Here is a 25,067-nt window from a genome sequence, read left to right as displayed (position 1 = left end):
CTCATCACTAGTAATACAATCATAGTAACAGGTAGAAAAGCCTCAAAATGGTGCATTAAAGAACCAGGGGCATTAAGGACCCAGGGCAATGGAATGGTTTATCTTCTTCGGTGGAAATTCAAAAGTAACTGACCCGCAACCTCAAGACCACTTAGTGGGAAAAAGCATGGCAGATCCGTCCGATGCCTTCACAGGTAAATGCACACACCCTGAGAATATAGTGTTAACTGAAGTAAGTCAGACACACAAACTTAAATATCGTATGATTTCTCTTATATGAGAAACTCAAAGTATGTAAATGCAAATAAGAAGTGAAATGGAAGACAAACAGGAAGTAGGAGAAGTTCAGATCATTTCCCAAATTACCTATGGCGTTGTTTCAAAAAAATTTTTTAAATATATCCTTATTTATATGATTAGTTTCTCTTATTTCACTGAAAGGAATGGTTTGTGCATGGTCTGTTTCTTTTTGTCTTTTTTGTCTATATTATGTACTCTACATACTTTTAAGATTATTGTACAATGTACTGACTATTGTTATTCTCTTGCTTTGTTATGAAATTTTATTCTATTTTTCCAACATACCTTTTAAAGGGCAACCAAAAAATTCATGGCTGGCCCAGATCATCCTGTAAAAAGAGGCAAAGGGAACTTACAGATGTTGCTTAATAATTTCCCCCCTGCACCAAAAAACTGACCCAGTTTCACAATATCATTGGTAGCCTAGCAGCAGAGAGATGAGAGAAGCCTCATTAAACAAATGAGGGAAACCTGTTAAAGGATCTGTGAAACCTAGGAAGACTCCATCAGAAGCCCGCCAGTTTAGATGCTCTGAATTGGATTTGTGCAGCTCGAGTGGTGGAAGAGGTCAGGGAATGATTTATGCAATCTGCACAATCTACTTTTCAGGCCAACTCAGCAAGTCCCTGCAAACACGTCCATCCATCACAGCTAGAAGGATAGGAAGCTTAGGGCAGCACTGATGTCCACTACACCCCCATTTTCCCCGGGGTTGGCCAGGCCACCCAGCTTTAGGGAATCAAGCTGCAGAGACTGTTAGTGGTCCCTCCCTCAAGAGTCCCTCTCCAAGAATCAAACTACAGTGGCCTTTCAGAGATTCACTGAATAGGCAAGGACCTTTCTTGGTCATTGGTCTTCCAAGTAACACTTATGGGGCAGAGCAAGCCAATCTGTATTGTTTTCAGTTGGAGCTCTCATTGGAATTAAAGAAGCTGTAATTAAAGCACCTTGCAGAAGAAGGCTGCAATGAGTTCTTAATTCATTGTGCCACCAAACGCAATCCACAATCCAAATAGAAACACCCAGCCTGCAGGTGCTAATCCCCTGGTGGATTCTAAGAGTCACTGAGATCTTCTTGCCTTTCATAGATTCTGTCACCCCTGGGTTGGAGGCAGACACTGGCTCCAACCCTGAAGGATAGCTGAGAGCAATGACACATTTGTCATCCTTGGGATTTAGACTTCCGGAGACTGGATAGTGTCTTACTACCAGAGAAACCTGCAATGAGGGTGGGAAAAGTGTAATGAGGGACAGAGGACAATGTCTTCCTCAGCTGGCTGGGATGGCAACTTGTCACAAAAAGCTTCCTTGACTTTAGTAAAATGAATTTCTGCTGCTAGTAGACACATCATGGGGGGTTCTTATCACAAACTCTACTACTTGCTTACTGGTGATTTACTGGGTAACAACTTCTCTGTGCCTCAGTTTTCCTATCTGTGAAATGGGTATAATAGAAGAATCTACTTCACAAGACTATAGAGAAGATTATGTATGTATAGACAGACAGACTGTATAGCCACTGAATAGTATCTGACACAAACAGGTTCTGTATAGAATAGTTTCTCTTTTTTATTCCTACACAGATATTTCAAAAGTATTTTACTGCCAACATGGAAAGATGTTAGAAGAGAGGTTTTCTCTGACAATTCTGCCTCTTGTCCCTACTCTGACCCGTAGATTATCAGATAAAATACCAGGTGCTCAGTTAACAAATCATTTTTAGTACAAGGATATCCCATGTACTTTGGGGGACATACTTATACTAGAAATGTGATTTCTCTGAAATTCAAATATAACTGTCATCCTATATTTTCTTTGCTTGCTAAATTTAGCAACTCAGCCACTTCATGACCCTGCCAGCAATTCTAGTTAGTGAAAAATATCTCTGCCATTAACTTGCCTTTTCTAATTTTCTCATAATCGCATCTTCCTTGCTGGAATGTAAGCTCCTGAGAGCTAGGACCAGGGTCCCGCCTTCTAACTATATTCCCAGGGGCCAGCAGAGGCCCAGGCTCATGCTGGTTGCTTAACACAAAGATGGTGTTACCAGGTTGGGATAAAGATGCTCTACTTATAAGCCCCCTTTTGCCCATCAAATCTAGGCAGGCGTGGGTACTTTGAATATCTCAGGTCTTTCTCAAAGTTCAGACTTCTCCACCAGAGCAGAGGCATCAGCATAGGTTTAGGAAATTTTTCTCCGAGTTATGACCAATCAATTCTCTGTATTCCAATTCTGTCACAACCCTAGGCTCCACCAACTGTAAGAACTGAGCTGGCCTTGTGCTAACATCATTTCATTTATCATTATGGCACTGCATGAGAGGAGACCGTTATGCTGAGTGTGATGTTTTATTAGCATTTTTTCCAGAGATCTGTGATTCTGCATCCATGATGAATAAAAATGACCTAAATTTCACTTCCTGAGACATTGTCATTCTGCACTGCTCAGCTGCCTGATCCTGGTCACGACTGTCGTAAAGCACATCATATTTCTAGCCTCCCCTTCTAAAGCATCCATGTAAAGGTGGCCTTAATTCCATTCGAATCTTTTAGCGATCAGTAATAACTACAACCTCTTCTAAAATGAAAATTAATCAATTCTTCGTGATTTTCTGGCTAAAACAATGTAGATTTTAAGACCTTGAACCAGAGCCTACCTGAAATCAGCAACTCTTGCCAATGTTAAAAAGTGATGATTTTTAATGATCAAAATTATTCTTGGTCCCTTCTGATTGGGAGTGTCATCCTTGATATGTTCTGACTTGATATATCCAGCATTACAGAGAAACAGCTCCCTCTTTGCTCGAGTGTTGAAATTGAATGCATGGTTATCCGGGCAGCACTGTCAGAGGAAAACCGGCTTCTGAAGGACAGATGCATGGCAGAGAAGGACCCTCTGTCTTGCTTCCTAGATTTGGCAATTCCACATAAATGTTAGCTATTAGGCCTGAAGACTTCTATAATATTTTAGAAAAAGAAAAGGAAAAAGAGCAACAAAAACAATGGACTTACCCAAATGCAACTGGCTAAATTTTCATTGATTTCATTGAAAGGGGGAGCTGATGGGAATCATGCCCCAGGCCCCCTGAATCTCAGCATCACAGGAGGAAATTCTGCCGTCTACATGCGGCCACATTTTGGAGATGTGAGAACTGCTTCAGAGCTTCCAGCAGTTTATTTCAACATTCCCAAGGACATCTTCCCTTTAGGAGTCAGTATCTCACCAGGAAGAAAAATGAAAAGCTATGCACACGAGTATGTTAATTAACATTAGCAATATCAGCAAGAAGATGGGGAAGCAAACGCTGCGTACAGCACTGTGGAAACCATTAAGTAAGTTACGGAGAAGGGACTATATTAAAGATAACATATTCACTGAAATGGTAGTTTGGAAGAGTTTGTAGACACATGGAAAGTGGGAAAACGGACACAGCAAGTGAGAGAACACTTCCCAACTGGTGTGTGAGCTTCAACTGCAATTATATCAGTTAAACTATGGGGATGGCTACAAGCTAGAAAAGGGAAACGAAAAATGAACATAGTTGTATTAGAGTTCGTTGGACTAAAGGTAATGATTATTTTAAAACTGGTTTTGAAAACTACAATTTCTGTGTTTAAATAATATTATAAGCTAACATGCAATTAGATTAATAATTCCTTAGAAGCATCAAGTTGAAGCTGTTCCCAGAGAGATTCCAAAGGCCAAAAGAAAGGCATCCTTCCTGTTTGGGATGAGCAGGCTTCAGATGTGCCCCATGATAAGCTCCTTGCCCTCCTGACAAGGAGCCAAAGCCCAGAAGAACTGGGAGCACAGGGAGAGCAGCAGGGCTGCCACTGGATAAGGACAGCACAGAGGCAGTGGGTAGGTCAGGGACAGGTCTCTAGGGGATGGGAAGTACTAGGCTCCCTCATCTTGACTCACATAGCCACAGGAGAATCCAGACAAAGACCTGCTCGCCACTGGTCTCGGCAGGGCCATCATAGAAGCACAGGGCTAGGTGAGGTGACAATGCCCTTTCCATGCCTGTGTAGGGCTTTTCTCTGTACAATTCCAGGCCACTGTGCCTATCTGTCAGCCCTCCCTTCACTCATCCTTGACCCACACTGAATCCCTGAAACTGTACACTCTGCTTCATTCCTAGAAAAGCCTTCTCTCCTTTGCTTTGTCCATATATTGCACTCATAGCCTGGGCCCCTGGCAGAAAGACAAGAGCTCCTCTGGCACCATTTTGCAGTCGGGGAGCTCTGACCATGTCATGGTGGCCACTCAGCATTACCCTGAACAGGGCCCAGTGACCACAGCAATCCTGATTCAAGTTGCTGTGCTGCTCTAGGATGGGCCCAACAAGCAGATTCTGGGTGCTTGTGTACAATGAGCAAAGACCTGCATAGTGTACATTCAGTGGTAAAAGAAAAAGCAGCTCTGTTTATTAAAGATCAAGGGGAGATGCGTTCAGGGCAAGTCTATACCAACAAAAACATGGTATGAAAAGAAAAGTGATGCTGGGTTGATAGGGAAATAAAACACACTACACACAGGTAAATCAAGCATTCAGATTTTCAAAGATGCGCACCCCATCCCATCCTGGTAGCCTCTCACTGGGTTTCTGATTAAGACTGGCAGGGATTGGCGGGCGTGGTGCACAGGACTTCCCCACAGTTAATTTTGATTAAATTATATGTATGAGATGTAGTTCATATTTATGAACTTTTAATAAGGTAGGAATGATCTAAATGCTTGCGCTCTGGTCTGGAGCTATAGAGATTTTTAGGTTCTTTGGTATTTGGTGTTTCTCTTAGAAAAATGATGGAAGGCAGAACGGCTTTGGGGTGTTATCAAATGGAAGTGAATGGAAAGGAGAAATCTCCTAGCCCGTTGTGCTATCTGTACTATTCTCCCATGAGAGAGCTGGTTCCCAAAACACTTTAGGGGCTGCAGAAGGAAGAAGGGTTCCATGGCTACTTCCTGCCAAGTAGGAGCTCTGCCCTCCCTATCTGGATACCAAGGAACTGTTGCCTTGTCTGATGTCAGGGTCTCTAGTGAGCCGTAAGTGTGCAGGCAAGTTTTGATCCTGGGCTTGGGCCATCATCAGTAGTTTAACACATTTAAACAAGAAGCAAATTTGACTAAAAGATTAAGTATGGAAGATCTAAATAGTAAGGCTATAACAAGCGTTAATAAAGGCCATGTCTAAGACAGTAATTAAGATCTCCAATGTTAGATATTTGCCCAGGACATTCATGACTTAGATAGCCTTCTGAGGGTCTTAGAAACACAGCCAGTCAGTTTTTGTGCAGTACCTCTCACTAGTTCAGACTGATTTACATAAGAACTACATTTTTCTTTTAGAGGCAAACATAACCCCTTTGTTTCAGTGGTCAGGAAATCTAGTGTCTACAGCATTCAATGACCAATTCTGTTAGTGAATCTATTTGATCTAGCAAAATACTCTGGGCAACTTCATCTAGGCTGTTTGTCAAATTCTTGGGTAATTGTTAATGTTTAGAAGAAAGATTTGAGTAAAGTTTTATGTAAGTAATCACTGTTCATTTTCTCTATTAGAGATAGCTTTTGAATCATCTAGGAGGATCCCAAAAGAAACAGGAGAAAACCAAAAGAAGTCAAATTATAGCATGGGGCAAGGACTTCATCTGTATCAAATAAGATAGTGGCAAGACTAGCTACAAAATGTACTTAGCAGGAACAAAACATTTTATTTATCTGGCTCAACAGGTTCATTGTAAGGAACTTGTAGCTGTCCGCTGGTTCACAGTTCGTGAGGTTTGTGGTCTCTTTGTTTTATGGTGTCTCAGGCAGCTTGGGTTTTGCCTTGGAGAGCAACTCTATTTCCCATACCATACCTCAATGGCAGGAGTGGTTAGAAGGGTTGTGTGTGGCCCTTTTCCTTTAGGGCATGTTGTTGTCAGGGACTACCTTCTTCTGAGATAGTCATATGCACATGTAAGACCAGAAAGGCATATTTAAAGTCTGAACATTTATTGACCCTCTTGCCCTGGACAAATTGGAGAGCTCAGTGAGGACATTCTACCTTTTGGGTGGAAATCTCGGGAGGGAGGAAGTCCTCTTGTTTCAATGGGTAGCCCCAGGGTAGGGCTATGGCATAACCTGGCCTTTTAGTTCCATGTTTATTGAAACTGTTGCCATAAATAACACATGTGCTAGCCATCCCTATCACTGGCTGGTCCATTGGATCAGAGAAGGAGGCACAATTGTAGGCAGAGGTTTTTTTTACACTCATATTATACCTGTTAGTTAATTGGAGTGGAGGTAGCTAGATTTAAATAGTTTGAAGACTGGTGAAAGAAATTTACCAGTCATCTACAAATGTCCCTTGAGTTCTAAGCTGGTGTGGGGTTAGAACTAAGGGCTTTTGAACTACAGTTATTTTAGAAGCTTCTTGGTCTAAGTGGCATAGTGGCTACTCACAGACACCTGGGTCAACCCTGTGTTACTCCATTGCATTGGGTCAGTTTTCCTGGCCTCAACACTGAGTTTACACTGCCATGACTACTCCATGATTTTTAGCCATGAAAAGAGAAAAAGGCTCCGTTAGTTGAGATATTCCTAATGCTGGGTCCTGTGTGAGACTCCATGTAAAGTTCTTCAAGGCCTTTTGAGTGTCTTCTAGTTCATTTCAAGGATTCAATTTTTGATCCTCAGGTTGTCTTATATAGGTGTCTGGTTATTTTCTATAAAATGCAGCAGAAGCCCACCATTTCGAAGGAAGCTCTAAGTTTCTATTTAGACTCTAGGGAGCCCTGATAACAAATTGGCTCTGTACCCCTTGAGAACAGTTGTCTTTGTTCTGGTGTTTAAATGTACCCTGGATATGTCACTTCATGTTGAGAAATGTATGCCTTATAACTCCTTTTTGTAGGATATCTTTTAATCCCTTTTTGTTAGAAAATTGAGATACTTGACAGTGTTTTTATCAGATAACTCTTTGGTGGGGTTACACATGAAGTACATGTATGTATTGTAATAGACCTCTTCTTTTGAACTTCAGATCTCTCAGGGCTTGAGCTGAAGCCTGTGCAAGGAAGTGAGGATTATTTCTAAAACCCTGATGCAAGCCAGTCCAGGTATACTGGTGGTGAAGTCTTGTTTAGAGATCTTCCCATTTGAAGGCAAACAAGTATTGGAAGATACCATTGGAAGGAACCATCCTCAGGAATAAACATGGCAGCAACCTTGAGATCAAAGACAGAGAACCATTTAGTGTTTCCTAGGATCTTTGCCAAAAGTATGTAAGGATCTGCTACTAACAGGAGAATAGGTGCCAGTGTCTTGTTGATGGTTCTGAGATCTTGCAGAAGGTGTTACTCTTCTGATAGTTTGACTAGCAATAAAATGAGTGTATTGCATGGGAATTGTCATAACACCAGCAACCCAATACTTTTTGGCCAGAAATTTATCAGGATGGGCTTTGGCTCATTTCCTTATTTCTTAAGGAAAAATCTGTTTTCTATGAGGGTATAGATTAAGGTCCTTCAGCTGAATAGCTACTAAAGTGGTCTCCACTTAGTCTTCAGTCATATTATGCTTCGGAATCACTCCAGGCATAGAAATCTAATCCCATCAGGTTTGGTTGGTTGAATTCATAACAAGTAGGACCCAGGTTTCTAGAGGCTCGAACAATATAGTTGCCCTGAGCTTGAAGAGTATATCTCTTCTAATTACTGGTATAGGTCACCCCAGTATCAATCATAAGGGAGCTTGCAAAAAGAAACCTTTCAAATGGCAGCTCAGAGTTAGGGTTCGAGAAGGCTGGCCAGCACCAAAAAGTCAAAGAGTTTGAATTCTCTGATAAACAAAAACATCAGAACAAGAAGGGGACTAGAGTTTCCCCTGAGAGAAAGGAAAGGAAAGCAAGCCAAATGAGGGCACTCACAAACTTGGTACATCCCAAGTATCCACTCAGATCTTCATTATCCAGGGCATGCTGCCAACTGTAAGCCCTAAGGAAAAATGATAACAATGGCAGATCTAGACCCATGAGAAACTTCAAAGAAGCCATGGGGAGGACTCTGTTCATGTTGAAAACATCCCAATCCCAGTTTCCCGCTGCCCACAAGAGCCATGAACCTGTCTAGGTGCCTCAAGATGTGGGAAATCATGGCTACCAGAGACAAAACTGCATGCTGCAGGGACCAATAGCAAAATATGGTCCCAGCTGATTAGAAGGAGCGCTCTTGCCCCCTGCAAAGGCTGAAGCCTTTTGCTCCACAGTCCAATCAGCTCATGTTCCTGTATTGACAAGTTCCCTTACTTAGCAAAAGGAAGAGAAAGTCTTCCCACACAGGGGAGTTACCTTCCTTTCTGGCTGGGTAGCTTCTCGTAGCAGACGTGTGGTGCTGTCTGTTGTCTCCTAGCTGACTGCCCAAATGATACCACGGGTTATATTCCATAGGTAGATTCCAGGCCCTTCTGTACAAAGAATTATAAAGCATAGGTTAAAAAAAAGCAGTTACACTTATTGAAGATCACAGAAAGCTTTGTTCAGAGATGGTCTGTGCGGACAAAATGTGGTAAGAACAGAAAAGTGGTTCTGGGTTAATAGAAACGTAAAAGGCACTGCGCGCAGATAAATCAAGTATTCTGACTTGAAAAGATGTGCACCCCTGGGGCCACTCACTAGGTCTCTGGGAAATATTGGCAGGGATGATTTGCAGAGTGGTAAGAGTGGTGTTTTTCCTAAAGATCATTCTGACTAAATTAGATGTATGCGGTCCACATTCATGACCCTGTAATAAGGTCAGTGTGCGGGAAAGTTTAAGATCTGACCATGAGATCTAGTACTTTTGTGCTCCGACCTGGAACGCTAGAAATTTCTGAAGACTTCGGTATTTCACTTCTGATTTTCTAGGAACAATGGAAAGAATGATGACCCTGGGATGTTATCCAAATTCAAGTGGGTGGAGGAGCATGGTGTCCCAGCCCCCACCGTGCTACATGTACTAGCTATGCTTTATTCCACGGATGCTGGGTGTCGTCACTGATACCTGACTCCACACCAAGACCTGAACCTCCAGGGCCTAGAAGCCTGGGCTTCATTTAACTTTATGCCTAGCTCTGGACCCAAAGTGTCACTGTTTACATACCATGCTTGATGCTCCTCAGCCCATAACATTCTGTGAACCTGTTCAACTTGAATCTGTGAAAAATAGAAATTCAGGTTAGCTGAAAGTTTTATATTGTTGCTTACACCAGATGGGGCAGCACTGTTACTTACTTGCCCTGGGACTTAAAAAAAAAAACAGGTTACTTAACCTCTAAGGTTGTAATATGTGTAGAGAGCAGAAATAGTCACAATAGCCATCTTGTCAGATCACAGGGACAGTATACAAGACAAAGCCTGGCTCCTAGAGAGCATCTATTATCATTAGCAATTATCTACTCCAATTTCACTGTCCATAAAATAGGATTTCTAACACCTGTCTGTACCAATCACCCATGTGGCAATGCAAAGTCATATTGTCACAGTGTGATGAGCTCTGGCTTGGTGGCATTAGCACCACAGTCTTCGGTCTTGGAGTATTTCTCACCTAGCCACTGATGTCAGGTTCATTATACCTGTGCAGGACCCTTATTATACCTGAGAGATGAGGGGACTGAGGGTATGCCCAAGACCACCAAGGTGGTAAGTGGTAGAATGTAGCTTACAGCTAGCCTTGCTGAGCTCTAGACTCTTAATTCTCAATTATGCTTTTGTGGCACCATTTTGCTAATAATCAAAAAATAAATTTTGCTACATATTACATGAAAAACATAGGTCAATTATAAGAGATATACTAAATGTACATTGAATCAAAGATATATAAAAATTTTATGTATATGGTTGTATGTGTTTTTTAAGAGAATAAAATCAAACAAAACAAAACAGAATAAAGCTAATCAGAACAGGACTTCAAAACAAAATAATAGGAAATCAACAGTGGCTACCATAACTGTCTCTTGTTTTCTTCAAAATACCATTAGACATAATATAATCAAACAAAACAATAAAACCAATAAAAAATAAAAGTCTATTTTAAAGAGAATAGAACCAAACAAAATGAAACAGAATACAGCCAATCAAAACAAAACAAAATAGTGAAAGTGACACTGGATTTTAAAACAGGATAATAAGCAATCAAAATGACTACCATAATGCCTCTTGTTATCTTCAAAGTTGCTGCCCATACCATCAGATATGATAAAATCAAACAAAACAAAACAGAATGAAACCAATCAAAACAGAATATTGAATAAAACAAAAAATAACTTGGAACAAAGCAAAACAGTGAGAACAATATTGGATTTCAAAAACAAAACAAATGGAAATCCCTCATGTTTGCTATATCGCATATTGTTATCCTTTTAGTAAATGCTCAGACTACCTGTCGAAGGCCTGCAAAGTCAATCAAACAATAAAAGTATTTATAGTTGTTCTAGATCCTTAGATATCAACTTAACCTGTCTTAGAAATTAGCCAGTTGCTTACTGCTGGGTTGGGGAGGGTCCTAGCTGGCACACAGGCTGACTCATGGGAAGGGCAAATTGGCTTCTTATTCTTCCTGTTACTCCTCCCAGACTCAGCATGGCTTCTGCTGGCTCATAGGAAGGACAAATTGGCTTCTCTTCCTAGGTCCTGCTTGTGCCAGCTCATGGAAAAAGCCTTTTCATTTTTGTCTTGATTTACTTTTGACTTACCTCTTTCCCCTTTAATACATAATAATTATATATATGCAAGGGATGATCAAAATATACAATTAATGTTTAAGTTTTACAAAACTTTTTTACAATAGAAGACACATTTCTATTAATCCTTCTCAAAATCCTTCCCCTTGCACGGGCTTTGAACACAGTACCCATCATTCTTGTCACTTCCTGAAGCAGTTCTGGAAGTTCTCTTTTGTGTGTCACTGAGGTTTGATCAAAAAATGTCGTGAATGCTGCCGCTGATACCACCCTCTGGGAAGACAGGGTCATCAAAATATTTCAGCATATCCTGTTAACCACACTCACCAGATCTGATCCCACGTGACGTCTGACTCTTCTCCAGAGTAAACATGCTCATGAAAGGTAAGCATCCTGAACTGGCTCAGGACATCCAGGAGCCCCACAACTCCACTAAAGACACCATGAGGGGGGGCTGCTAGAACTGATTCCCAAAGTGGCAAAAACAATGGTGTAACCACGTACAAGGGAGAGGTAGGAGTTTGAGGGTAATTGCAATGTGTCTTTTACCATAATTTTTAAAAAAAAAATTTAAAATACAGTATTTTTTTAGTCACACTTCATAATGTGACCAGGAAGGAATGTGGGTACGGTGGGGATCACTGCAGACTGCAGAAAGCCCTGGCTATTTAGACATTCTATGGATGATGATTGTTTACTATATCCCAGAGACCGGGGAGGCTATGCCTATGTGCATCCTAAAAGGAGGCTTTGGTCCTGCAGCACCCACACAGCTGTATGACTTCATCTTTCTGCCCTTCTTGGTCAAACACCACCACTGACCTTACACTCTTCTTCCCTGTCCTCCCCATAGGTCACCAGAGTGAATTTTTAATCCCTCTAAATTACATTCAGAGCCTGTCAGCCATTCCAGATTCATAAGCACCCTACTGATGCAATTTTTACTTAAAAAATTCAAACAGAGAGAAAAACAGATGCTTGCATTACCAGGAAAGAACAATAGTAATTTCATCTACATGTTATCGCTGGGTCCCACATTCATAAACTCTGAATGATATGGAAAATGTAATAAGCATGATTCTGAAAATCAAATAATAAACATTACACATGATTCCAGTTATAATGGCTGGAAAAATATAAGTCAAATAAAAGGATTATTATTAAACTGTTCTAATACTGTCACTTTAAAAATGGCTTATCTCTCATTTTAAAAACACATCAGTTGAAAAAGACAATGAACACAATTTCCAAATTTGAAATTATCACAGTTTAAATCCAATTTGGAAAAAAATATTCAGACACTTTAAAATAATGTAAGATTAATCCTCTGTCTTTCCTTCAATAACAAGTAAATTGAGTCTTTAAAATTGCGTTCAGTATATGATTTTCAGCTGTGTAATTATTGTTTAAAGATACATGTGTTCAATTTCTTCTGTTTCCCTTTGAAACTCAAATCCATTTCAAATATTTTGTTAATATGTAATTTAGTTCTTAGAGAATGGTTCCTTAGTGTTGGTAATTAAATGTTATATTTACACAAAAGAAATAATGAAATACAATCTCATCTAAAAAGAACATTCTAAAACATTCTGCTGAGTGCAAAAACATGACCTTGACCTATCAGAGTTTCTTTTGGTAAGGCCAACAAAAACCCCTTGAGTTAATTTATGGGAAACATAAAAGGAAGTGTGGTCCTTCTGAACAATCTGTCCCTTCTAGGAAATACTGAAGCATCCAGTAGTAAATGTGAGGGTGAATGTGTCATTGTGCAAGCTTATTACTTGGATGATAGATCTCGCCAATATGACCTAAGATTTCTTCTTAGGCAGTAAATACCTGCAAGGCAAGTGTGTTTCCTGCACATTTAATGTAGTTATAGATGTAACTTTTATCTAAGTGAAAAATAAACAGTTAATTAATAAAAATGCATGGGACACCTCCCAACCATGTGACAGGAACTCTTGTCTAAAACTGTGGGAAATTAAAAATCTAAGAAAGAGGGAGCCCACCCCCACGAATGCTCTGCCTGTTCAAAGCAATAAGATGCATTAGAATTGTAATAAGTGAAGAAGAGAGATTAAGTAGTTCCAGTGGTAAGCAATTGGGCGACAAGAGAGGGAGGGTATAAAGCCTTGGAGTGAGAAAATGCAAAGCATGTTTAGGTATAAAACAATGATCATTATAGTATTTATTATGCAGAGCACAGTGCTATTTATTTTGCTTATAATATATCCCATAGAATAACTCACTCATCCCAGTTTGCATGGAACTTTCCTGCGTTAGCACTAAAAGTCGTAAAACTGGAAATCTACAACCTCACCCTTAAAGTCTAACTTTTCTAATCCACGAGCAACTGAAAGAAAGCATTTGAAGATCAAAGGAAGAGTCTCCTATCCACAATCAATTTCAAGTTCTTCGGAGTACTTTTCTCATGTTTCTATAGCAATACTCAAAAGGTGGTAATCATCTTTGCCTAACACATAGCTCTTTGTCATCTGTCATGCACCAAACTGTATATTCTAAAGGCAACAACAGGTAGAGAAGACACTGTTCTTGACTTTCCTCTGAGAGACAAGAGCGAAGCTGGGCACACGCTGTGTGATGTGTCATGATTGTATGCACATGCAGACATATTTAATTATTTTACTGATGTGTTGTTTACCTGCTTACATCTGCCTTTTTTGCATGCCTTTCACTCTGAGCTGTTGCATGCCTTTTTGAGGGGTAAGGGATGAGAACCTACATATTCTCTCCATTGAGAGCTACGACATCAGAGATCAGCATAATCCTATAGGGGATTATGTAATTATTGTTTAAAGATACATGTGTTCAATTTATTTGTGTTCAAATAAATGTGTTCAAAATATTTGAACACATTTCACATGTGTTCAAAATATTTGAAATGGATTCCCCTATTTCCAATAGGGGAAATCCAGGCAAAGCAAAGTCCATTCAGGGAGAAGATAGTAATTTCCATGAAGAGCCCCTGCCTATGTGGTTCAAGGGGATGCACTGTGCAGAAACTGAATCAGTGAGTCTCTGAGCTGGGAGCAGTCACCTAACAGCATTCCGTAAGGCTCCTACTAAGTCACTGGGTCCATATACACCCAGACACCTGCCTGTTCAATATAGAAATCATTTGCTTTGCAGAAACCAACCATCCTTCTCCATCAAGTCCTATCCAGTTGGTCAGAAGGGGAAATTCATTTCATCACAAATTATGTTAAGAAGTTAAACAGAAACTCCATTTATAATGTTGACAGAATTCCCCACACACATGAAATATTTAATAAAATCAGGAGCTAGAGAGCTAGATTTGTACACAAAGAACCTGTGTAAGAGGGGTGTTTTCTAATGAAACACCAAAGTGCTATCCTTTATTTTGCTTCCATTTGATAATCCTGACTTATTTCTTCCCACCTATACCTCATGAAACTTAGAGGTATTTACCAGTCCAAGGACATTCTGAATATGGTTGGTACCATCTGCTCAGAAATCAGAAAGCGAATAGCCAGGGAAACACTTAGGCTTCAGTGGATGAGGAGAGCTGGTCAAATTTAAAAGTTTAAAAGTTGTTTCTCCTCACAGCTCTCTGTGCTAGCCCTGGACCCTGCGTCACTCAGCAAACCACAGAAGCCGGGCCCCACTCAGAGGTTCAGATTGTGGAAGTCTGGCTTCCTGGGAGGGGTCAGCCCCCCTCGTTTAAATATAGGTCTGCAGAGGAGGAGCTGGGCAGATCTGGGGTGCCCTCACTGGCCTCTCTGCGTGTCTGGAGGACTCTGGATATCTGCGCCCAGACTGCTGGAGTTCCCTCAGGCTTCCAGATGCAGTGAAGGAGAGAGGTGGGTTTGAGGCTTCCACATCAGCCTCCCCATTCCCGGCTTCATTTGGAGACCTGCTGAGCTCCCGATAGGTGGGCTGGCCCACACTACCAGCCTAGCCCAGCCTGTTTAGCTGCCGCGCCTGGCCATAGGTCTGCAGAGGAGGAGCTGGGCAGATCTGGGGTGCCCTCACTGGCCTCTCTGCGTGTCTGGAGGACTCTGGATATCTGCGCCCAGACTGCTGGAGTTCCCTCAGGCTTCCAGGTGCAGTGAAGGAGAGAGGTGGGTTTGAGGCTTCCACATCAGCCTCCCCATTCCCGGCTTCACTTGGAGACCTGGGGGGCTCCCCATAGGTGGGCTGGCCCACACTACCAGCCTAGCCCAGCCTGTTTAGCTGCCGCGCCTGGCCATAGGCCTGCAGAGGATGAGCTGGGCAGATCTGGGGTGCCCTCACCAGCCTCTCTGCGTGTCTGGAGGACTCTGGATATCTGCACCCAGACTGCTGGAGTTCCCTTAGGCTTCCAGGTGCAGTGAAGGGGAGAGGTGGGTTTGAGGCTTCCACATCAGCCTCCCCATTCCGGCTTCACTTGGAGACCTGCTGAGCTCCCGATAGGTGGGCTGGCCCACACTACCAGCCTAGCCCAGCCTGTTTAGCTGCCGCGCCTGGCCATTGGACTGCAGAGGAGGAGCTGGGCAGATTTGGGGTGCCTGCATCGGCCTCTCCATGTGTCTGGAGGACTGTGGATATCTCTGCAACCAGGGAGGGTCCACAGGTTCCTGAAGCACTGCGGCCTGTGGTCAGTACCCTAACCCGGCTGCGATTGAAGAACTGTGGAGCTTCCAAGGGGCAGGTGGGCGCACAGTGTCCCTGAGGCCCAGCTTGTCTGGAACTGCGGAGTTCTGAGCAGGCAGAGGAGGGCCACTGGTTCTGTAGGCCTAATGGCTTGGGGTAGCGCAGCGCCAGAGTCTCAGTAGCTCCAAACATAGAAGAGGATTTTCAACAGATCCTGAGGAAGCTTTCAAATAACACTTGAAACACAGAAATATAGGAAAATGACAAAACGAAAGACCAAATTACAACCTCAAACCTCCAGCCCATCTCAAGAAACCCTAGGAGCGATGTATATAGAAGAAAATATATCCCATCCACCTCATATATCGGACACAATAGCCACTGAAATTGACAAGCAACTCCAGGAAGCTTTAAAGAAATTCAAACTCGAAATAATCTCCCAGATAAAAGAAGAAATGATAAAAGAAATGAAAGAGATTCTAAATATATCTAAAGAAAACACAGATAAAAAATTGGAGGAACTAAACAAAAAGATAGAATCCCTAGACGAGCAATATAAGAAACAAACAGAATACATAATGCAGATGCACAGAGATATACAGGAAATAAAAAACTCCACTGAAAGTTGTAAAAACTGCCTTAATGAAAGTGAAGATAGAATTTCAGACCTTGAAGACAGGATTGCAGCTAGTGAACAGGAAAGGAAAGATCTTTTGAAAATAACAAGGAACCAGGAAACAACAATTCAACAACTGCAAGACGATGCAAAGAAGAATAACATAAGAATGATAGGGATTAATGAAAGAGAGGGAGACAACATGAAGGATGTCAGGAGGATATTTAGAGAAGTAATAGCTGAAAATTTCCCAAGCATGAGATCAGAAACTGACATCAGGATCAGTGAAGCATATAGAACTCCAAACAGTCATAACCAAAATAAAACTACACCCAGACATATAATAATCACCATCCCAGAAATCCAACACAAGAATAGATTATTAAAAGCTGTCAGAGAGAAAAGACAAATCACTTATAAAGGAAAACCTATCAGAATCACAGCAGACTTCTCAGCACAAACGATAAAGTCAAGAAGAGCATGGAGTGAAGTATTCCAGATCCTAAAGCAAAATGATTTCCAACCAAGACTGATATATCCTGCAAAACTATCATTCAAAATAGATGGTGCAATACGATACTTCCATGACAAAGAACAGCTGAAGAACTTCATGAACACCAAACCAACCCTGCAAAAAATATTGAAAGACAGTTTAGATACACAAAGGAAAAAACCACTAAGCAAAGCAAATAATTAAACAGAACCAAAAGATAAAGATGCAACAGCAGAGAGATAACATTCCTACAATTAACCAGCATTTAACAGTAATAACCATTAATGTAAATGGTCTCAATGCACCAATCAAAAGAAACAGACTAGCAGAATGGATCAAGAAACAAAATCCAACCATATGCTGTTTACAGGAAACCCATCTAACCCAGAAAGATACTCACAGACTGAAAGTCAAAGGATGGAAAACAATTCTTCATGCAGCAGGAATCCAGAAAAAGGCAGGAGTAGCCATTCTGTTTGCAGACAACGTGAACTTTAAACCAACAATGACCATAAAGGACAAAGAAGGTCACTACATACTCGTAAGGGGAAAACTCCAAGAGGAAGAGATAACTATCTTAAATATATACGCACCAAACTCCAGAGCACCCAGTTATATAAAACAATTATTAATAGAAATGAAAACTCAAATTATCAATAACACAATTGTAACAGGAGACCTTAATACACCACTGACACCAAGGGACAGATCAACCAGACAGAAAATGAGCAAAGAAATAACAGAACTGAATCACACCTGTGAACAAATGGGTTTGATAGACATATACAGAATGTTCCACCCAACAACATCAGAATACACATTCTTCTCAGCAGCACATGGATCATTTTCTAAAATAGACCATATATTAGCTCACAGAACATATTTAAGCAAATGCAAAAGAGTTGAAATCATCCCTTGCATATTATCGGATCATAGCACTCTGAAATTAGAAATTAATGACAAAGGATACTGCAAAAATTCCGCAAACACATGGAAACTAAATAACACACTCTTGAGTAATCAGTGGGTCACAGAAGAAATTAAAGAAGAAATTAAACAATACCTAAAAGAAAATGAAAATGCAGATACAACTTACCGGAATCTGTGGGATGCAATGAAAGCCGTTCTGAGAGGAAAATTTATTGCACTGAGTTCCCACATCAGGAAAACAGAACGAATACAAATAAATAACTTGATGCTACACCTCAAACAGCTAGAAAAAGAAGAGCAAGTCAAGCCCAAAGCCAAAAGAAGAGAGGAAATTATAAAAATCAGAGCAGAAATCAATGCAATAGAGACTAAGAAAACAATCCAAAGAATCAACGAATCAAAGAGTTGGTTCTTTGAAAGAATAAATAAAATCGATAAGCCCCTAGCCAACCTTATTTAAAAAAGGAAACAAAAAGCTCAAATTCATGCAATAAGAAATGAAAAAGGAGAAATCACTACAGACCCAATAGAAATACAGAGGATCATCAACACCTATTTCGAAAACCTCTACTCTCAAAAGTTTGATAACACAGAAGAAATAGACAGATTCTTAGAAGCATATGAAGTACCAAAGCTAGATCAAGAGGATATAAAACTGTTGAATAACCCAACCTCTGCTAATGAAATTGAGAATGTAATTGGGTCCTTGCCCACCAAGAAGAGCCCAGGCCCAGATGGATTCACTGCAGAATTCTACAAGAAATATAAAGAAGACCTAATGCCGACACTCCTCAAACTGTTCAATGAAATTGAAAGGGAAGCAATCCTTCTTAAGTCATTCCTGGAAGCAAATATTACTCTAGTACCAAAACCTGAGAAAGACCCAACTATAAAAGAGAACTATAGACTGATCTCCCTAATGAACACAGATGCAAAAATTCTCAATAAAATATTGGCAAATAGGATGCAGCAAATCATCAAGAAGATTATACACCATGACCAAGTGGGATTCATCCCAGGAATGCAAGGATGGTTCAACATATGCAAATCAATAAATGTAATCCACCATATCAATAAAGCCAAAAATAAGAATCACATGATCATCTCTATAGATGCAGAAAAAGCCTTCGATAAGGTCCAACACTTATTCATGATAAGAACTTTACAGAAAATTGGAATAAGTGGTCTTTACCTCAATATAATAAAGGCCATTTATGACAAACCAACAGCCAGCATCATACTAAATGGCCAAAAATTGAAAGCCTTTACTTTAAAATCGGGTACAAGACAAGGATGTCCTTTATCACCACTCCTATTTAATATAGTACTGGAAGTACTAGCCAGAGCAATTAGGCAAGAAAGAGAAATAAAAGGGGTAAAGATAGGAAAAGAAGAAGTTAAATTATCATTGTTTGCAGATGACATGATACTCTACATAGAAGACCCCCTAAACTCCATTGAAATACTCTTAGATACAATAAATAAATTCAGTAATGTGGCTGGATACAAAATCAATACTCAGAAATCAATAGCATTCCTATACACGAACAACAAAATTACAGAGAGGGAAATAAGAGAAACTGGACTATTCACATTAGCAAGCAAAAAAATGAAATATTTAGGAATTACTCTTATGAAAGAAGTGAAAGACTTATACAGGGAAAATTATAATACACTGAAAAAGGAAATTGAAGATGATCTCAGAAAATGGAAAGACATCCCTTGCTCATGGATAGGAAGAACAAACATTGTGAAAATGGCCATTCTCCCAAAACTGTTATACAGATTCAATGCAATCCCAATAGAAATACCATCAACATACCTTATAGATCTAGAGAAATCACTCCTAAATTTCATCTGGAACCAGAAGAGACCTAGAATCGCAAAGGCAATTCTAAGCAGCAAAGACAAAGCAGGAGGCATCACAATCCCTGACTTGAAGTTATACTACAAAGCAACAGTAGTAAAATCAACATGGTATTGGAATCAAAACAGAGCTGAAGATCAGTGGAATAGATTAGAAGATACAACCACAACTACGAACACACTCAACCACCTTATCTTTGATAAAGGAGCCAAGCAGGTTCACTGGAAGAATGACAGTCTCTTTAATAAATGGTGCTGGAAAAACTGGCTCTCCATTTGCCGAAAACTAAAGCTAGACCCATGTCTATCACCATGTACTAAATTAAAATCTAAATGGGTCAAAGATCTGAATATTAAAACAGAAACACTAAATCTATTGGAAGACAAAATAGGTAGAAACCTTGGAGACATAGGAGTAGGTAAAGAATTCATGAACAGGACTCAAACCGCACGGGAAATACTTCCCAGAATCAATAACTGGGACCACTTCTTATTAAAAAGTTTCTGCATGTCAAAAGAAATCTCCAGCATAGTGAAAAGAAAACCCACAAACTGGGAAAAGATTTTAGTGAACTCTCTCTCAGACAAGGGCCTCTTGTCTAAAACATATAAAGAATTAAAGAAAGTCAGACCTCCGAAATTCAAAGATCCAATCCAAAAATGGGCATCTGAGATGAATATGCAATTCTCAGATGAAGAAATGCAAATGGAAAATAAATACATGAAAAAATGCTCATCATCATTGGTCATTAGAGAAATGCAAATTAAAACCACACTGAGATACCATCTCACTCCTGAAAGAATGGCCAGGATCAAGAAAACCGACAACAAATGCTGGAGAGGCTGTGGGGAAAAAGGAACTCTCCTGCACTGCTGGTGGGAGTGTAGATTGGTACAGCCTTTGTGGAGATCTGTCTGGAGATTTCTCAAAAAGTTGGGACTGGAAATCCCATTTATTCCAGCTATTCCACTTCTAGGCATATTCCCAGAAGAACTGAAAGCATCATACCACAGTGATATATGTGCACCTATGTTTATAGCAGCACAATTTGTAATCGCCAGATCTTGGAAACAACCCAAGTGCCCATCAACTGAGGAATGGATAAAAAAGTGGTGGTATTTCTATACAATGGAGTATTATTCAGCTATAAAGAAGGATCACATTGAGATATTTATCAATAAATGGGCGCAGCTTGAGACCATACTCATTAGTGAAATAAATCAATCTCGCATGTGTGAATACCGAATAGTTTCCCTAATGTAAATAATGATCCAAATATATAAAAATATGTGGTAATCATGATTCCCCATTAGGTGGCCTTGAAGCCTTATAAAGTTTTCACTCATTAACTAGAAAGGCTTTATTCTGGGCTTCTTGATATGAAAATATTTGAAGCTAGAGTATATGAAGTTTTATCCAAATATTTCAAGGAAAAAGACACTATGGTAACTACTATTAAGTCAGGTTATGAGGTGGTGAAGTACTAGGTTGTTGAAACAGTCATGCTGTGACCTCTATTGTTATATTGTTATGTCCTGTTTTATCTCAATCTCCCCCTTATTGTTTCAAAAAAAATTATTTAGTCATTTCTTATGTTTGTCTTAATTAAAGAAAAAATTCAAAAAAATTAGGATATATAAATAGTAACTCTTTTCGATTTCCTATTAACTTGTTTTGAAGTCCTGTAGTACTCTCACGATCTTGTTTTGACTGATTAGACTCTGTTCCATTCTATATGATAGTATCAAGTTTGAAGACATAGGCAACTACTTTGAAGACAATAAGATTCACTAAGATACCCATTCTGGTTTGACTATTGTCTTCTTTGGAAGTCCTGTAATGTTTACAATGCCTAAGTTTTATTGGTCTTGTTCTCTACTGTTTTGTCCAACTTTATAATATCTAATAAGATAGACAATTCTTTTTAAGGAAACAAGGGACAACGTTGATAACCATTGTTGATAAACTTGTACTCTGTTCTACACCATGTGCTATGTCTATCCTTGGTATTGACTGACAGCTTTGTTTTGCCATATTTGACTGTATTCTTCCCCCCCCCCAAAGAAAGTAATAAGCACTAAGGAGTAATAAAATCCAAGATGTGTAAATTTTGTTGTAAAAAAGAGAGGGAAAAAAAAAAGAAAAAGAGCTCTAACGGATATAACAGCAAGTGTGTTTGGGGGTGTTAAATAGCTGACTTTATCAATGTTTTTGGAACATTGAACACAGCTGTTTGCAGTCTCCCTGTTTGAATGTCCACCTTGTGTTCTTTGATACTGTGATTTGAGGAACTATTTTCAAGAAGATAGTGTGTAATCTACTAGCAGGTGATTTCTTACTGTTATGTTTTTTTGTTTTGTTTTGTTTTGTTTTGTTTTGTTTTGTTTTGTAGTTCTGTATTGCGTGTACCCTTACGCCGCTTTAGTTTGTTTTGTGTTTTTCTCTTTTTCCTCTTAAAAAAAAAAAAGTTGTTTCTCCTAAACTGTAACAGAGGTAGCTGAGGGAAAGTTCAGGATCTTTCTTGAGATTAAATCAGTTGGGCCATCCACACAGGTAAGCAAGCAAATTGTATCTCAGGACATTCTGCTATAGCTGAACTTCTAATGTCCTGCCTCTCTCCAGAGTGAACCACCAAGATCAGCCTTTGGTGGGAGACCCCAGACAGCGGTATCATCTGATTACAGTACTTTTTAAGCACCTACAGTCAGAGTCCTATTGAGATATCAAAACTGGAAATGGAGACGTTAGTTAATATAATTTCTTTTTCTTTTTCTTCTGTGTGAATGTGTGTGTGTGTGTGTGTGTGTGTGTGTGTGTGTGTGTGTGTGTGTGTGTTACTAGGGAATGAACCTTTCCTTTGCACTGAGCCCTTCTTATTTTGTGAGACAGAATTCTCACTAAACTGCCCAAGCTAATTTCAAATTTGCAGTCCTAAGTAGCGGGGATTATGGGTATAGGCCATCACAGCCAGTTTAAAGTAATTTTTAACTTGTTACTGAAGGATTCAAGAAACAGATGCTACCTCTGAAGGTAGAGGAAAACAAAGAGAAGGGAGAGCTTGTAACCTTGAGAAGCTGGAAGAAGTCCTTGCAAACTTGAGGCTCCATCTTCTGGGGTGCACTGCCTGCTGTTCTAGTGTGTCCGACCAGAGGAGGAGCTGCCCAGAACTTCAGAGGCCCAGACTCCTGAGGAGGAGACATGGACTGGCTCGCACTTGTATTTCAGATACAACTGACTCTGGGATTATGAGAAAACCATGAACTAAACCAGTTGCTGCCCCTGGATCCATAAAGTGAAAAGCCATTGCCAGAGTAACAGTGATGGAGCAAAAAGAAAATAGAATGAAACAAAATCTCTTTTTAACAATCTATCCTTTATGTTTTTCTAGCAACTACTATTGGCAGAGCTAGTAAACAAGGGATGGTGTTGGCAGAATCCCAGGGCTACTGAAAGCCAAAGAGGGGGAGTTTTGAGGTGCACATAAGAGTATTACCCAGCAGCGCTTCACCACATGATTCTGTGGGGTGGGCAGGAGTGATTCAGCAACCAGGAGAAGCTACACAGTCCAGGACTCTTAGGTGTTTGGCTTCATTTTGCCCACAACCCAGTCTGTTCAGTCTTCTCATTGTCACCCTGTTCCTTTGATCTCTGTGTTTGCTTTCAGATTGTTGACTTTTGAGTTGTCACAGTTACGGTTTAGATCTGGCCCAGGAGTCCTTTGCCTTTGACAAACTCCAGCCCTCAGTGGCCCCCCAGGACTCTTATCAATCTAGCTAGGTAGAGGAGGATTAGACTTTGATTTCCATGGGGTTTATTTTTGTTCATAATCCTAGGGACCCTATTTCCCTAGTTAGCTAGCTCTGGTGATCAGTTACACTCTGAGTTGAGGACCAGTCCCTAAAGTGGTCTGTAGCCACTGGCATTGGCAGAAACCTAAAGAATAAAACTCTGTCACCTGATTAGTTGTGGCCTGTCACTGACCACTTCCTCTGCAAGGGCTGATGGGGTTGTTGTGTTAACTACAGAGTTTACCATTTAGGAAACACCCAACGAGTTAGACAAGAAAAAGAAAAAGATAGTCTTTTCTGTCCCAAGGATTTCCCACAAAGCATGCTGGACACAGTGACTCCTCATTCAGCCCATCACAATCAGGGCCCACAGACTTACTGAGTACCTACCAGCATCCAGGGAGGGTTCCAGGCACGAGAGGACAGCAGTGAGTACAGGAAAGTAATTGCTTTCATGGAAATCACCTTCTACTTGAGGAGAGGTAGTAATAAATATGAGTCTACTACCCCAAATGGCACATTCACTATTCCTGGGTGACAAATCATCTCAAAATATAGCATAGGATCTACAAACCAAAAAGACTTATAATCTCACCTTGCTGGGAGCAGGACAAGGGGAGGTAATGCCTTTTAGTCCCTCTTGAGGCTGTAGTCATGCTGTCAGCCAGGACTGCAGTCCTAGCTGAAGGTCTTTCAGGGCTAGAAGTCTGATTCCAAATGAACTCGGGGGCGCCATGAGAAAGCTTTGCTCTTCACCCTGCCCTGTGGTCTTCTCCAGAGAACCACTCACAACTTGGCAACCCTAAAAGAATGATCCAAGAGGAAAAAAGGAGCAATCAAGATGGCAGCCACAGTGTGGCTCAGAACCCACTCCTGGAACTAGAACTTCCGTCCTACTCTTCGGTTCATATTGTGTCATCAGGCTTTCCTGGCCACTACTATGGTGGACATAAACAGCCCTGGGTGGATGCAGTAGGGGTTCTCGGGCCCGCAGGTGCTGTGGGAGCACCTGTACCCCGGATGGAGGCTCTCACCACTGTCTTTTTTTCCTCTCTTTTCCACTGGAGGATGAGTTTTGCAGTAGCACAGCTACTCTTACTGATTTCTGTATCTCCATCAAGATGTTAGTGATGAATGAATGAAGTTATTCATTTGTTTTCTCTGCAGTTTTGCTGAAGAATTTAGCTTGAATTGCTTTTAAACATTACTTTTTTTTTTTTTTTTTTTTTTTTTTTTTTTTTTTTGGTGGTACCGGGGATCGAACTCACAACCTCGCACTTTGGTGCTTATGTCACTGAGCTAAATCCCAAGCACTAAACATTACTTTTTAAAACAAAGAATTAAGCATCAGCTATCTTTTTCTGATTCACAGAGCTCAATTAAATGCATAAATCTACTTTTTCTATGTCAACTACCTACAAACACTGCTGGTTCATGAAGCACCATATGGAACAAAATTCTGTGGCAACTTATTGAATGGGAACATTTTGTAAGAAAAATATTTTTGTTCCCATGCAAGAATGTTTCCATTAAATTGCTTCTAAATATGTAAAAATTAAAAAAAAAACTCAAAGTGGCAATAGAATACCCTAAGGAATCTAGAAAGCATGCAAAACAGCAATATTATTTTGATAATGAAAAACAGATATGAATGATATTTCTTAATATCCTTCTTTTTTTCCAATTGTTTTCTTTCTAAATTTATGTCGCATGTTCTGATTTATCCACAGCTGTGTGCAGGAGGCAGCCATTCGTAC

General features: G+C 40.3%; 1 long non-coding RNA gene across 2 annotated transcripts; it reads right to left on the bottom strand.

Annotated features, from left to right (window-relative positions):
• Positions 1-598: 598 nt before the first annotated feature.
• Positions 599-24,477, bottom strand: LOC134475212 (uncharacterized). Of its 2 annotated transcripts, XR_010046233.1 has the most exons (5): positions 23,906-24,477; positions 9,424-9,476; positions 8,634-8,749; positions 3,313-8,280; positions 599-3,208 (listed from the first exon to the last, which is right to left on the bottom strand). It is a non-coding gene; the product is annotated as an uncharacterized LOC134475212 (long non-coding RNA). The 2 variants fall into 2 exon arrangements; XR_010046232.1 differs by having other exon boundaries at positions 599-8,280.
• Positions 24,478-25,067: the final 590 nt, after the last annotated feature.

Source organism: Cavia porcellus, unplaced genomic scaffold (assembly GCF_034190915.1).
Source record: "Cavia porcellus strain 051 isolate PalLab524CR breed Dunkin Hartley unplaced genomic scaffold, mCavPor4.1 scaffold_2, whole genome shotgun sequence".
NCBI lineage: Eukaryota > Metazoa > Chordata > Mammalia > Rodentia > Caviidae > Cavia > Cavia porcellus.
Note: the sequence above shows the minus strand (reverse complement) of the source record. Positions and strands in the feature narration are given on the sequence as shown.